This window comes from Oculina patagonica, chromosome 9 (assembly GCF_052425735.1).
Source record: "Oculina patagonica isolate OP01 chromosome 9, crgOcupat, whole genome shotgun sequence".
In the NCBI taxonomy this organism is placed as follows: Eukaryota; Metazoa; Cnidaria; class Anthozoa; order Scleractinia; family Oculinidae; genus Oculina; species Oculina patagonica.
The window spans coordinates 28427422-28440985 of NC_135766.1; the positions used below are offsets into that span (position 1 = coordinate 28427422).

Genomic DNA, 13564 nt, shown 5'->3' on the forward strand with positions numbered 1-13564 from the left:
ACCTTACCTATCGTCGCTTTTTTTGCTTAGCGGCCATTTTGAATTTTTAATACTCGGTCAAGCAGGTGGGAGGTCTGCAATCGAGAAAGGTGTGGGGTCTGGGACGGTCGAAAACAGTTCGGAAATATTAATTCTCGGGACCACGTCCGATCACTTTGGGAGTGCTATATAGTGATAAGCATAAACTAAGAGTCTTCTCTCGGTTCCAGTCTTCTCGCTCCGGCTGGCCGCCTATAAATTATTCGGCTCCAGACCACCAACTTGCAGACCGCGTAAAAAGAACAAAGTGGCGACAAAAGCAGGTAAACTGTTATTTTTAATTATTTTCTTATCAGGTGTGAGGGCCCCTGTGTTTTGTCGGATGTAAGATCGGAGACATGCGCAGTCGATGCAGTTTTTTTTTATATCCTGGGTAATCTGTATGCCATCCGGGGTAACCACTCTTTTGTGTTTGTGTACTTAAAATGTAGGTTTAAATAGACATGTGAGATATCGATCGATTTCGAGCAGGATTGGAAATCAAGGACACGATAAACTGTGGAAAGTATTCATCAAGGTCATGAACAGTTTAAGGATGAATCTCGAGGAAGACAATAGATTTTTATTTGTTTGGCTGTTCTATTATGTGAGCATTTTTTGCCGATTCACGAATGGAGGTGCCAAGATATCGATCAGGTCCTTCTTCATGGAGATCATTTTTTCTCAGTGCATTCATCAGCAGTCAAGTGCCAGAAAAACATGTTTCCATTCGGAGTAAACTGCCGACTGCTGCTTGCTGGTCTCGGGAGAAAATAGAGGAAGGTGTGAAGCCAACCTGCTTTGTGTCTAAAGCGACTTCAGTACCATAGTTAAATCATTCAAGTTTTTTGGCTTCGGGCTCATGGACGCTGCCAAGATGGTGAGCCTAGCAAAGGGCTGGAAACCAGTACCTCCGCGGCTAAGACGTGAAATAAAAGGCGGCGATGAGAACAAGTAAGCGTAAGTATAGAAGAGGCAATCTTTAGTGAGTATATCTATATGTAGGGTCATCGATTTTGAAGGGACTGTGTCAAGGATTTTAGCCACATTTAGGCACGAGAAGTGAACATCAAGTTCGGCGAAATAAAAATAACCTTTGAAGGAACATTTCAATAACACGGCAAATACAAAAGAAGGTACGGATGGCAAAAGGGACGAAGATTAATGGATTGGAATATGGGTTTTTTTCTAAAATTTGAAAATACAATATAATATAAAATAAATGGTGGAATAAAAAAGGACCAAATAGGAATTGCGCGAACGGGAAAAGTTACCTGTGCAAGGCGCAACCCTAAAAACTAGTAAAAAATATAAAAAATTTAATAAAATTACAATAAAACTAATTAATTACTTATGGTTAAAAACAAGATGCAGATAATTTTAGCCAGCTAAAATTAAGAGCGGTGGCAAAGGCAGTTACGGGAGAGGAACCAGGTGCAGGGCATGTCAATATCATAGGTTTTGTCCGGTAAAGTAAAATAAGTGGCGGAGAAATTTTTAAGACTAGAAACTTTGCCTTGAGGGGCGAGATTACTGATAGTGTTCCACGGTTTTACAATGAAATGTTGCTGGGATAAACAGTTTTCAAAGTTAGTCTCGCTATGGTCTTATATTATACGTCATTTACCTTATTATAGGAAATTAACGCTTGTGTTAACTAATAAGGTGTTTGAAATTAACGCGAATTGAAGGAAAAATTACTTCCAAATAAAGAAAATTAACGCGAAAGAGAGGGTAACATTTCAAAATGAAGGAAATTAACACGACGTACACAATAGGAACAAGTTTATTTCAACACTTAAAAGCCTATAACCTTAAACGCGAACAATTTTTTCGGTACTTTTCCCAAACATAAAGGATGAGCGAAGGAATCTGACAACTTCGAGAGTCGTTTACAGTATCAGTGTTACCGGCAGATTTCGACTCTTATAAAATAATACTTTTTCCTAGGAGTCAAGAACGTCTGGACTTTATCGACAAATTGGGGCCAAAATAATGGAAATTAAGGTCATGGAAAATAACGCTCCACTTAATTAACGGCACGAAAATCAACGCTAAGAAAAATTAAGGTAACTTAAATTAACGCGAAATATTTCCATTCGCGTTAATTTCATGAAGCGATAATTTCCTATAAGATCCAGAGAGGTCGATTTTCTACCGGAAATAGAAAATCGTCGTTTTAGAAAAGGGCCGGCAATTTTTATGTGACGCTGTGGGACCCGGACCTCTCCGGGTCCCACAGCGTACGTAATTTGGAGTTAGTGACAATATCTTCATGCCTTCCCCGCTAATGTATATTTTGTCTAACCAGCGCCATTTTAAAGTTGTGTGTGGTTTCACCTGTTACGTGTTATAAAATAAAAGCAAAAATTGCACTTTGGAGGATTCTTCTACGCTTCAGTATAGCACTCGGAACCAGAGAGACAACGATAAGAAAGGGAAATGGCTGGAGGTTACGGTGGTGAAAATTCCGTAGCGATTTGACCAATTTCACGAAAGATGTTTCGCTTCGGGTTAGATGCAGTCGATAACAGTTTCCAGCCTTGGGAGTACTTATTTAATAAAGTACACGTGTTCAAAGTTTACGCAAAGCAATAACTCGTCGAAATTACTTCAAATTGACCTGATAAGATGGCAAACAAGAACGGACACGACATAGCAGCAGTGTAAGTCAATTTTTAGTAAGCGTTCGAGTTTATATATCTCAAAACAAATTTTTTTCCAAATCATAAATTGAGTCTCAGAGTACTGTGACTCTTATCGTTAGCTTGAGCTTGATGTGGAAATAATTCGGTGGCGTTGCATAAGTAATGTTAATCGCGATCGCCTTTTATTTCGTGAATTGTAAGTTTCCACAAATTTACGTCTGTTAGGTGAAGTGCTTGGAAAGTAAATGTAATGGTAAACATTTAACGGCGCCATATTCGGTAAAACGAACCGTCTATTAGAGATAGGGTTTTCATGAAACGTCTTTTAGTTTGACATAATTTTAAATAATGTTTACTCACTTGCTTGTTGTAACAATGGTCGAGTTTTGTGGTCTTGAAACTTGAATGTCAACAAAAACTTTCTGAGCTTAAACAATTATCTTCCGTAAGGAAACAATTGACAAACCTGCTTTATTATTCCTTTTTCGTAATTTTAGTCTTTGTCGACATCTATATTAAAATCGTAAAAATGTGAATGCTATTTTCATACTCAACATAGCTTTGAAATTGAGTTCCAAATGGTAAGAATGATTGTTGATATTTACGCGCTTTCTGGCTGTTGCACTTTTGTCGAAGCGGCCAGCTATTCCTTATTCTGCTAATGGCCACTCACAAAGATCATTCCCGAAAGCGGCCAGTCCCGCTTAAGGGCACTTTTTTTGGCTTTCTTTGGGTGTCCACTTTCGTGGAGCTTTGATAGTATTTCAGTAAAAACAATGTCTCTAGACAGTGTCTAGTCACGAAACTTCAGTGTGGTTTCCATCATGCATGACCAATGCTCAGTCACCGAGAAATACTTTCTTTAAACAACCATTTTATTGCTTTAGCTAGAACACTTTTATGTCAGATTAACAAAAGCGATCTTTTTTTCGCTTCGTGACTCGTAATGCCAAAAATTTTTGCATGCGTTATACGATACATTTACGATGGTTGTGTAAAGTATATAGAAGGTAAAGTAATGGTAAACATCTAATGGCGCCATATTAAAGCCATTCGATACAACGTTTCATCTATTAAAGAAAGTGTTTTCTTGTAATGTCACTTCATTTTACATTTAAAAAGTGTTTACTCATTTGCATGTTGCAAAATGTCGCGTTTTGTGTTCTTGAAAAAGGAAATTTTCAGCAAAAGCATTCTTACCTTAAACAATTATTTTCTCAGGTAACAAATGAAAAATCTGCTTTATTATCCTTCTTCGAATAGTCTTTGTCGTCTTATATTTTAAAACTGTAAAATTTGAGCGCTATTTTACTACTCAAATTTTTTTAGCTCGCTGTTTTACTCATTTGCTTGGTGCAAAAATGGTTGAGTTTAGTGTTCTTGAAACTCGATTATCAATATGATAAGTCTAAACTTAAACAGTATAGTGTTTGTCGTTTTTATATAAAAAATTATAAAGTTTGAGTGCAATTTCAATGCTTAATATTTCCCATGAACAATTGAGAATGATTGTTAACATTTACGCGCCATCTGGTTGTTGCACTTTTGTTGAAGCGGCCACATATCCCTCGCACTGCTAATGACTGCTTAGCAGTCGTAAGCGCTCAGACGCCATTGACACTTTTTTACTTCCTGTGGGTGTCCGCATTCGGGAGCCTCGACAATATTTTCGAGTCCTAGGAAAACAATTTCTCTAGTCAGAGCGTCCTGTTTTTCTCATTTGCTTGGTACAAAAATGGTTGGGTTCTGTGTTCTTGAAATTTGATTATCGATACAATAAGCCTGAACTTAAACAGTGTTCTTTATTCATCATTCGTATAGTGCTTGTCGTTTTTCATTTTTAAATTGTAAAGTTTAAATGAAAATTCAATGCTTTAAAATTTCCCTTGAACTTGAGTTCTAAATTGCGACTGTGATTGTTAACATTTACGCGCCTTCTGGCTGTTTCACTTTTGTTGAAGCGGTCACCTTTCCTTCATACTTCTAATGGCCGCTTCGTAAGCTGCAAGCCCGCACGGACACTTTTGTGCTTCCTGTGGGTGTCCGCATTCGGGAGCTTTGACAGTTTTTTCGAGTATTTTCTAAAAACCAATATCCCTAGTCAGGGTCTAGCTAGTGACGAGAATTTCCATCCTGACCAGAGTATTCACAGTTACCCAAAAGTATTTCTTTAAACAAGCAATTTAGAGGCCGTCTTTCTAAAAAACACCCACTCAAATTATGCGTCAAAAATAATTTTGCCTGAAACTGTGGCAACTGAAAGACTCTACCAAGGCTAGAACTAAAACAGATTTGGTTTGATTCAAAATGATTTTCTGGCCGCGTTAGGATCCATTAAATATTTTCCCCCTTCAGTCCCACTGCCATGTCTTGAAAACGGGAAAAGTAGGCATTTTTCGAGCCGCTGTCAAATATTTTATTCGCATCGAATACCAACAACTTTTGTATCAATTTGTTCATAAACATTTCAAGTTTCTTAAGAAAGTAGGAATTTTTCTCTCGCTTTATCTGGAAATGCGAAATCAAGGATATAATGACTTCCACTGATCGACATCGAACGACGGTTGAAAAATGACCTTAATTTAGAAGCGAATACTTCAATTTCGGGACCTAGCTGATACCTCCACTCTACACAGCCTAAGATTGCAGTCCTTTATCGGCTAAAATATGCAAAATCACATGTACGTTTTCATTATTTAAAAAGTTAGGATCATTTGTATCAGCCTGGTATCGTCACATGTGCGAGTAATAACAACATTTCCGCTTATATCGTCCTTATTACTCGCACATGTGCTGATACAAACGGTCATAACTTTTTAAATACTGAAAATGTAGATGTGATTTTGCATATTTTAGCCGATAAAGGACTACAATTTTCGGCTGTGTACAGTAGAGTTCTAAGCTAGGTCCCAAAATTGAAATATCCGCTTCTTCCGCGTCTAGTGACGAGAATTCAGTGTGTTTTCCATCCTTACCAGTATATTCACAGTAAACAAAAAGTATTTCTTTAAACAAGTAATTTATTGAGAAGAATATTATTTTACATGACACGAGCGTGGGACAAAGAAAAAATCTGAGTCTCCGACGGGAATCGAACCCATGGCCTCCCAGAATACCGGTTGGGCGCTCTAACCAACTAAGCTACGTGAGACTCGCTGTGAGCTAGGCCATTTACTAGGTTGATATCTGACACGCGTCCTGCATACTGCTAGGATCAGCAATGTCGACATTGTCCCACGCTCGTGTCATGTAGAATAATATTCTTCACTATTTATCACCGAGCTTAAAATCTACCATCTTTATTATTTACAAGTAATTTATTGTTAGATAAAACTCAGTTACGTTGCATAACTAATATCAATCGCCTTTCATTTCATGAGTAGTAATGGTCAAAATATTGCGTGCGGTATATGAGAATCATTTAGGGCCTGTTTACATGATTCCGGAATGACTTTCATTCCGGAACGAGTTCATTCCATCCCCATACATTTCTCTGTATCTGTTTACATGATACCGAGACGAAAGTCAAGTCATTCCGGAATGAGTTCATTCCGGTTTTCATTCCGGAATGAAAGTTTCGTTCTGGAATGACATTTCATTCTGGTATCATGTAAACACAGAACGAATTTCGTTCCGAGATGAAGCCGCAACTCGCGAAACCGCATACGGACTCCACAGTTTGAATTCAGAGCGAAAAATGTAATAGCATTTACTGTTTAGCCCAAAGAAGCAGCTCTATGGTCAAATTACTCGTTAAAATTGCAGATACGGCCATTAATGGCCACAAAAACATGTTTACGCGAAACATGCGCCATCTTGTTTTGACCTCGCGCGAAAACCACGCACGTGAAAATGCCTTTGGTTGAACCGATCGACTCTGTCATGTAAATGCAGAACGAACTTCATTCCGGAACGAGTTTCGTTCCGGAATGAAAGTCATTCCGGAATCATGTAAACAGGCCCTTAAATACAAATGTACGACTGTAGCTTAAAGTCTTTTGAAAGTTAATGTAATGGTAAACATCTAATGGCGCCACTCAAAGCCATTTATTAAAAGGAATCGTACATAAGAGAAAGACTTTTCTTTTAACGTCAGTTTTGTTTGACATTTTATAAAGTGTTTACTAATTTGCTTTTTGCACAAATGTTCGCGTTTTGTGTTCTCGAAAAACGGATATTGTCAGCAAAAGCATTCTAAACTTAACAATTATCTTCCTAGGTAACAACTGAGAAATGTGCTTCGTTATCCTTCTTCGAATAGTCTATTTCATCTTTAATTTTAAAACTGTAAATTTGAGCGCTATTTTAATATTCAAAATGTTTGAGCCTGTTTTTGTCATTTGCTTGGTGAAAAATGGTTGCGTTTTGTGTTCTTGAAACTTATCAATATAATAAGTATTAAGGTTAGGGTTATTATACCTTCGCGGGTGTCCTTAGCCAAAAAATGTATGTGCGCTGTTTTAGACTCAGCCACCGTAAACTATATATCAATACAAAGCTAATAAAATGTACTATCAGATAAAATTTATTTCGCTTCAATTCTTTCAACTGCACGAAAACAATGGCCCGGAAACCCGAAATGACCTGTTTCGCTTCTTGATCTACCGAATTTATCGGGTACCGAATTCAGCCACACGAACAAAACTTGTGCATAATATCAGTCACAAGGAGTTAATCTTCAAAACCATGTGTGGCTTTAGCGATATTCCAATTGGTTGCTTCGCAATTTATCTGTCAATTTTGGGTAACTTTACAGATACTTGTAACGAGAAAGGCCATAGCGGGAGATCTATTTCGAAAAATATAAAATCCCTCAAAAGGTTTTTTGCTAAATTTCTTGGGAATCTTCCGACCAAATTTTGTGGCAATCCGTAAGGTTCTCCTACCCTATAAATTCATTTAAAGAAGAGACAATCGCATAAAAAAAGTCACTTTTTTCGCTTCTAAAGTTTTACGAAAATCTCACAACTTTGCTGCGCCGTACGTCTATACTGTGGATACTGCAGTCGCCTACTGGGCATACACCAGCCAGCAGAAAACCAGGAGATTCCAAATGAGTCCCAAGAGGCGCTCTGGACAGGAAAACCTTTCGGGCTTTGCAGTCGCTTGTTTGCAGGACGCGGAAAGAAAATAAGTCTTGGAAACAGAGGAAAACAGGATGAGAAACAGATTTCAAGCCAAATATCGGCAACTTAATATGCTATGAATTCTTGGGCAACCGCCTAGTGTGCCGCCAGGAGGGCAGGGACGAAACTCGCTTGCGAAATGCATTGTTCTCAGCCGATCAAATTCGTCACAACAAGCGTTTAAAGTCGAGTCGGTTGTCGCTGCTTTTTAAATCCCTGACAAAAGGATCGAATATTTTTGTCAAATGTTGTGTTGGGCGAATATTTTTGACCGACAAAAACTACGATTCTTGATAAAATCGTTGTGATGAAATTGTACAAAAAAAAATAAAAAAGGTGACTTGAAATGTGAGATGAGATCGCTGCGAAAAGTTTTACGTAGAACTCTGCGGTTGACACGTTCTAATTAACTTTTATCAATTAGCGGACTTTTGACTTGTATTCAAGAAGTACGTTTATGTGGATAACTCGCTGCGTTTTAAGTTTTTAAAATATATATATATATATTTTTTTGGGGGGGAAATGAAGATAAACTAGTAGTCGATGATTTGGCTTGAAAAAAAGATTTTTTGAAAAAAATCACCCCTTGAAGGTATACGGGGCAGTGTTCGTATTTTCTTCTTCGTACAGTATTTGACGTTTTTTTATTTTAAACTTGTAAAGTTTGAGCGCTATTTTAATGCTCAACATTACCCTTGATTTTGAGTTCCAAATTGCTAAAATGATTGTTAAGGAAAGACGAAAGGGGATCAACTGCAACGCAAATGAGTTTTATCTAACAATAAATTGCTTGTTTAAAGAACTACTTTTGGTAACTGCGAATATACTGGTCAGGATGGAAAGCACACTGAATTTTTTTGACACTATATGCTGACTAGAGATATTGTTTTTTTTAGGGGAATTCTCCAAAGTACAGTTGAAGCTCTCGAATGCGGACACCCATAGGTAGCACAAAAGGTTTCATAGGGGCTGGCGGCTTATGAGAATGATCTTTGTAAGCGGCCATAAGCAGTATGAGGGATAGGTAGGCGCTTCAACAAAAGTGCAACAGCCAGAGGGCCCGTAAATGTTAACAATCATTCTAGCAATTTGGAACTTAATTTCAAGGGTAATGTTGAGCATTAAAATAGCGCTTAAACTTTACAATTTAAAAAAAAAAAAAACGACAAATACTGTACGAAGAAGAAATTAAAAACACTGTTTAAGTACAGACTTATTATATTGATAATCGGTTTCAAGAGCACAAAACGCATCCAATTTTGCACCAAGCAAATGACAAAAACAGGCTAAAAACATTTTGAGTATTCAAATAGCGCTCAAATTTAACAGTTTTAAAATGAAAGACAACAAAGACTATTCGAAGACTATTCGGGAGCTTCGACAGTATTTTCGAGTACGGTATTTCCCTAGATAATTAATATCTCTTGTCAGTGTCTAGTGACGAGAATTCAGTGTAGTTTTCACCCTTACCAGTTTATTCACAGTTACCCAAAAGTATTTCTTAGATAAAACTCAGTTGTGTTGCATAAGTAATATTGATCGCATTTCATTTCGTGACTAGCAATGGGCAAAAAGTTGGCGTGCGTAAAATGAGAATCATTTCGATAAATGTAATGGTAAACATCTAATGGCGCCATATCGACGCCTTTAAGTAGAACGATTCGTCTATTAGAGAAAGTGTTTTCTTGTAACGTCATTTTTATTTGACATTTTAAAAACTGTTTACTCAGTTGCTTTTTGCACAAATGGACCCGTTTTGAAAACGGATATTGTCAGCAAAAGCATTTTAAACTGAACAATTATCTTCCTTGGTAACAACTGAGAAATGTGCTTCGTCATCCTTCTTCGAATAGTCTGTGTCGTCTTTTATTTTAAAACTGTAAATTTTAGCGCTATTTCCATACTGAACATTAGACCTTGAACTTGACTTTACTGATCTGTAAGAATGGTTGTTAATATCTACGCTCTTTCTGGCTGTTGCACTTTTGTTGAAGTCCCTTATACTGCTAAGATACTGCCTTTCCTTTCGTGACTTTAAATGGGCAAAAAATTGGTGCGTGCTTTATGAAAATCATCTCGATAAATAATTACGTCTGTTAGTTAAAGTATTTGTAAAGTAAATGTATAGGTACACACCTAATTGGCGCCATATAAAACGATAGATAGATAAAACGTTTTGTCAGCTAAAGAGTGTTTTCACGAAACGTCTATTTAGTTTGACACTTACTTTGTTCTTATTTGCTAATTGCTTTTAAATGGTCACGTTCTGTGTTATTGAAACTCGAAAGTAAAACCTGTTTCGTCATCCCTTTTTCGTAGTCTTTGTCATCTTTTGTTGAAAATCGCAAACATTGAGCGCTATTTTTAATTCAGTATTAGCCTGAATCTTGAGTTCCGAGAAAGAAGATTGATGCTAGTATTCACATTATCTGAAAATGTCTTCACTTTTCTTGAAGTTTACAGAATAAGTGTGAATTTTCTTTTTCTTTAATTTTAACTCGGCAAAATTTTACGTTTGAGTAAATAAGAGGCCCACTCAAGGTGAATACAACTGGGCATGCTCTGTCTGCAAACTCTACTGGCGTCAGAAAGTCTCGATAGCTTTAAGCAGCACTTACACACATTTTTCCTACCTGACAGATATCAATTTTATATTTTATCGTTGCTAATAGGGGCTTCATAAAAAGTTGAAAGCCACCGATCACATTCAGTTCTGCACAGAGAGCTAACCGACAACCAAGGCCTATTACAGAAGAACGAGGAAAGCTAAACGAAGAACCCGCATTGCGGTGAGTCCTTTAAAGCTAGTTTGCAGTATTAACAGCTGAGTAATATACTTGCTCACTTTTTCGTGGATAATGCCAAATGGGTACACGAGGAAATTCAACTGTTCATTTTCGTTCTTAAGGTTACAAAACATATTTCGCTCATAGACGAGCCGCGGGGAAACTAAATTTGATATTAAAATGGTTTATCTTCAAATTCAATGAAAAATGTTTCGTACTAGAATTTTTTCCTCTTGGATTCTGTTAGTGAGGAAGCCAGGGTATTTTTTACGCTCGATGAGTTATTAGGTAAGATACGTCCAGAAAAGATGACCAGTTGTTGCCATTTTCAAATGCAATTTTCCCCCTTTCGGATCCTCTTGAACTCTGTTTGTAAAATAAAACCCTAGTATTCCGAAAAAAGCTTTAACGAAACTTAAATTCATTGTTGGTATTTCTATATTGTTTTTAACCTGCATGGTTAATTGATTCTTTTAGTTATGATTTTCCCTTCTCTCCTAATTAGCGTATGTTCAAATCTTTACTACTTGTTTATATCTTAAATTTTGTTTTTCCCGTTTTGTGTTTCAACCCAGATAAAATAATTGATCCACTGTGTTAAAAGGCCCGTGTCGTGGTCCGGAAATCACACCACTGGGACCCGTATTCTACGAGAATACGGACAAATTCGGAGGTGTCGTGCTTCACGACACGCGACGTGTCCACCGCGTGTCAAGAAACGTATTTTCCCCGATTCCCCGACTTTTTTTGTGGCAAGGAAAATCCGATGTGCAGACACGTCATTAAAACGTGGCGTGTCAAGGCCCGAAAATTTGCTTATTCTTCCAGATTTGTCGAGAATAATGGCGTACCGCATACGAGCACAGTATCTCAAGTTGAATATTTACTTCTCTTTTTATAGATTTTGCTATACATTATATAAACACCAATGAAATACCAGGATTTTTCCTTTTTCTAAAAAATTATATGCTCATCGCGCACAGTGAAGATACTATTTTTCTCTTTCACATGTGAAGATATTGATGTCGTCATGGTAACTTACATGATAAGCCAATAACAAGAGAGCTTCCCGTTCAAGTTTGCCCTGTTTCAATGTTGAATGAGCCAAAGTTAATCGATATTAAGTCGAAACATCTTCGGATCTCCCTCTGCAATTTTCGGAAATTTTTTGAAAAGTTCGGAAGATGCTCGGAAACATTCGTACAACCTTCGTACATTTTGAAAATCTTCGGAAATCGTCGGAAATCTTCGGAAAGTCGTCAAAAACCTCGTTGTTAGTAGGTTTATATAATAAACTAAATAATACATGTTGCTTGAAGATGTGAAAATTCTCTTCTCGTGTTTAAATCGATATCTAACTCGATTTGAATGCTCGAAGCTAAATTTCATATCTCCGCGCAACCACGTAATATCGATATCCTTTATTTGCTTTTCATTGAAGTGTTCGTTTTCGAGCAAAACTCCACGGTACGAGACTTGTATTTCGAGACTCCATTACCGAATATTCCACGGTACGGCAAATGTCACTCTGGATTCCGGTACCCGAGAATCCACGGTATGTTAAGTACCAAAGAATTTTAGTTCACTACAATTCCACGGCACGTTGCGTACAAAGAAATTTTCTGAAAGCGAATTTTAATAGATCTTTATTAAAAGGCAATACATTGAAGACTTCAGTAGAAACTTTTGTATCAAAATTTCCTTCCCAAACACCCGATATATAAACACAAGATTAAACTAATATCCACCTAAAAGAAAACTAAAATAATCAAGACATAGGCATGTAATCTGAAGAAATAATACTTTACTTAAACAAATACTAGTTAAAAAAAATTGTCGAAAACTGCCCGATTTTTCCATGTGCTATTAATATTATTATTATTACGATTTTTATTATTATAATTATAATTATTATTAAAAGAAATAGACGTGAAATGCATGGGACATGAAAATATTCGACACTCAAGAATTCGTTTTCTTTGCGTGTATTTTTTGGGACTGTGCGATCCTTTGCACATTTCTCAGCCGTGATCTGCAGTAACTGTAGTTTTGAAATTGTTTCTGTTTTGAATGTATTCACTGCATTTGCATTTCCTTCAATTAAAAAAGGTTGTATAAACCATAAAGGACTATTCTATGTGACGAGAAAAAAATCTTGTTATTAAATATTACTTATACGGACATTAATTTAGCCTTACCGCAATTCGTTGTGGTCGTATTGTCAATGGTTTAAACTTTTTTTTTGCTGACAACTTATTTTCAGTGTATATCTACGGAAAATTTAACTTCGGAATATTTTCAATTCAAAACGCACAATTAGATCGAGTGCCAGACCAACTAAAGTTGAAGTTGTTTTTGTCTTAAAGAAGTGTCACGTTATATTTTCTCGTGCAGTTTAAAACATCTTTTAGTTTGCGGGTTTTTTTCCTCTATTTTCTTTTCACAGAGATGGCCACTCATCTGCTGAAGATTGCTTTTGTGACATGTCTGTTGTCATCCATTCTGATACAAGAACTCAAACCTGTTCTGGCGAAGACAGTAGAACGGCTGCAACAAAGGACAACAATAAAAGAAACGATCTTGGAAGAACTAAACAGAATGGAAAAGAGCATGGTAGTACTGAAAGAAAAGATACAAACACTGGAAGAATGCAAAGGTAAATATACACACCCAGCTCGTGTTTAAAGACCCGTCCACAGTGATCCGGATAAGTTCGAAGAAGACATCTTTTTGAAGTCATCGTCTTGCGCCTTAAACTGAGCCGCTCGATTTTGTCATGTGAATGCAGAACGAACTTCATTCTTGAACGAATCTTGTTCCGGGATGAAAGTCATTCCGTTATCATGTAAACAGCCCCTTAGAAAAAATAGCAACAGGTTTTTATATCCTGTAAAAATTTACTTCAGACTCTTGATTCAGTAGATTTCTATTTTTTATATAAGATGTTGTTATTAGGATCAATGGTTTAAGAGCTTTTATAAACCTC

At 36.8% G+C, this 13564-nt stretch overlaps 1 protein-coding gene across 2 annotated transcripts in view; it reads left to right on the top strand.

Annotated features, from left to right (window-relative positions):
* The window catches only part of LOC144664651 (uncharacterized), a 61285-nt gene that overhangs the window by 37610 nt on the left and 10111 nt on the right, over positions 1 to 13564 (top strand). The window lies entirely within an intron of this gene.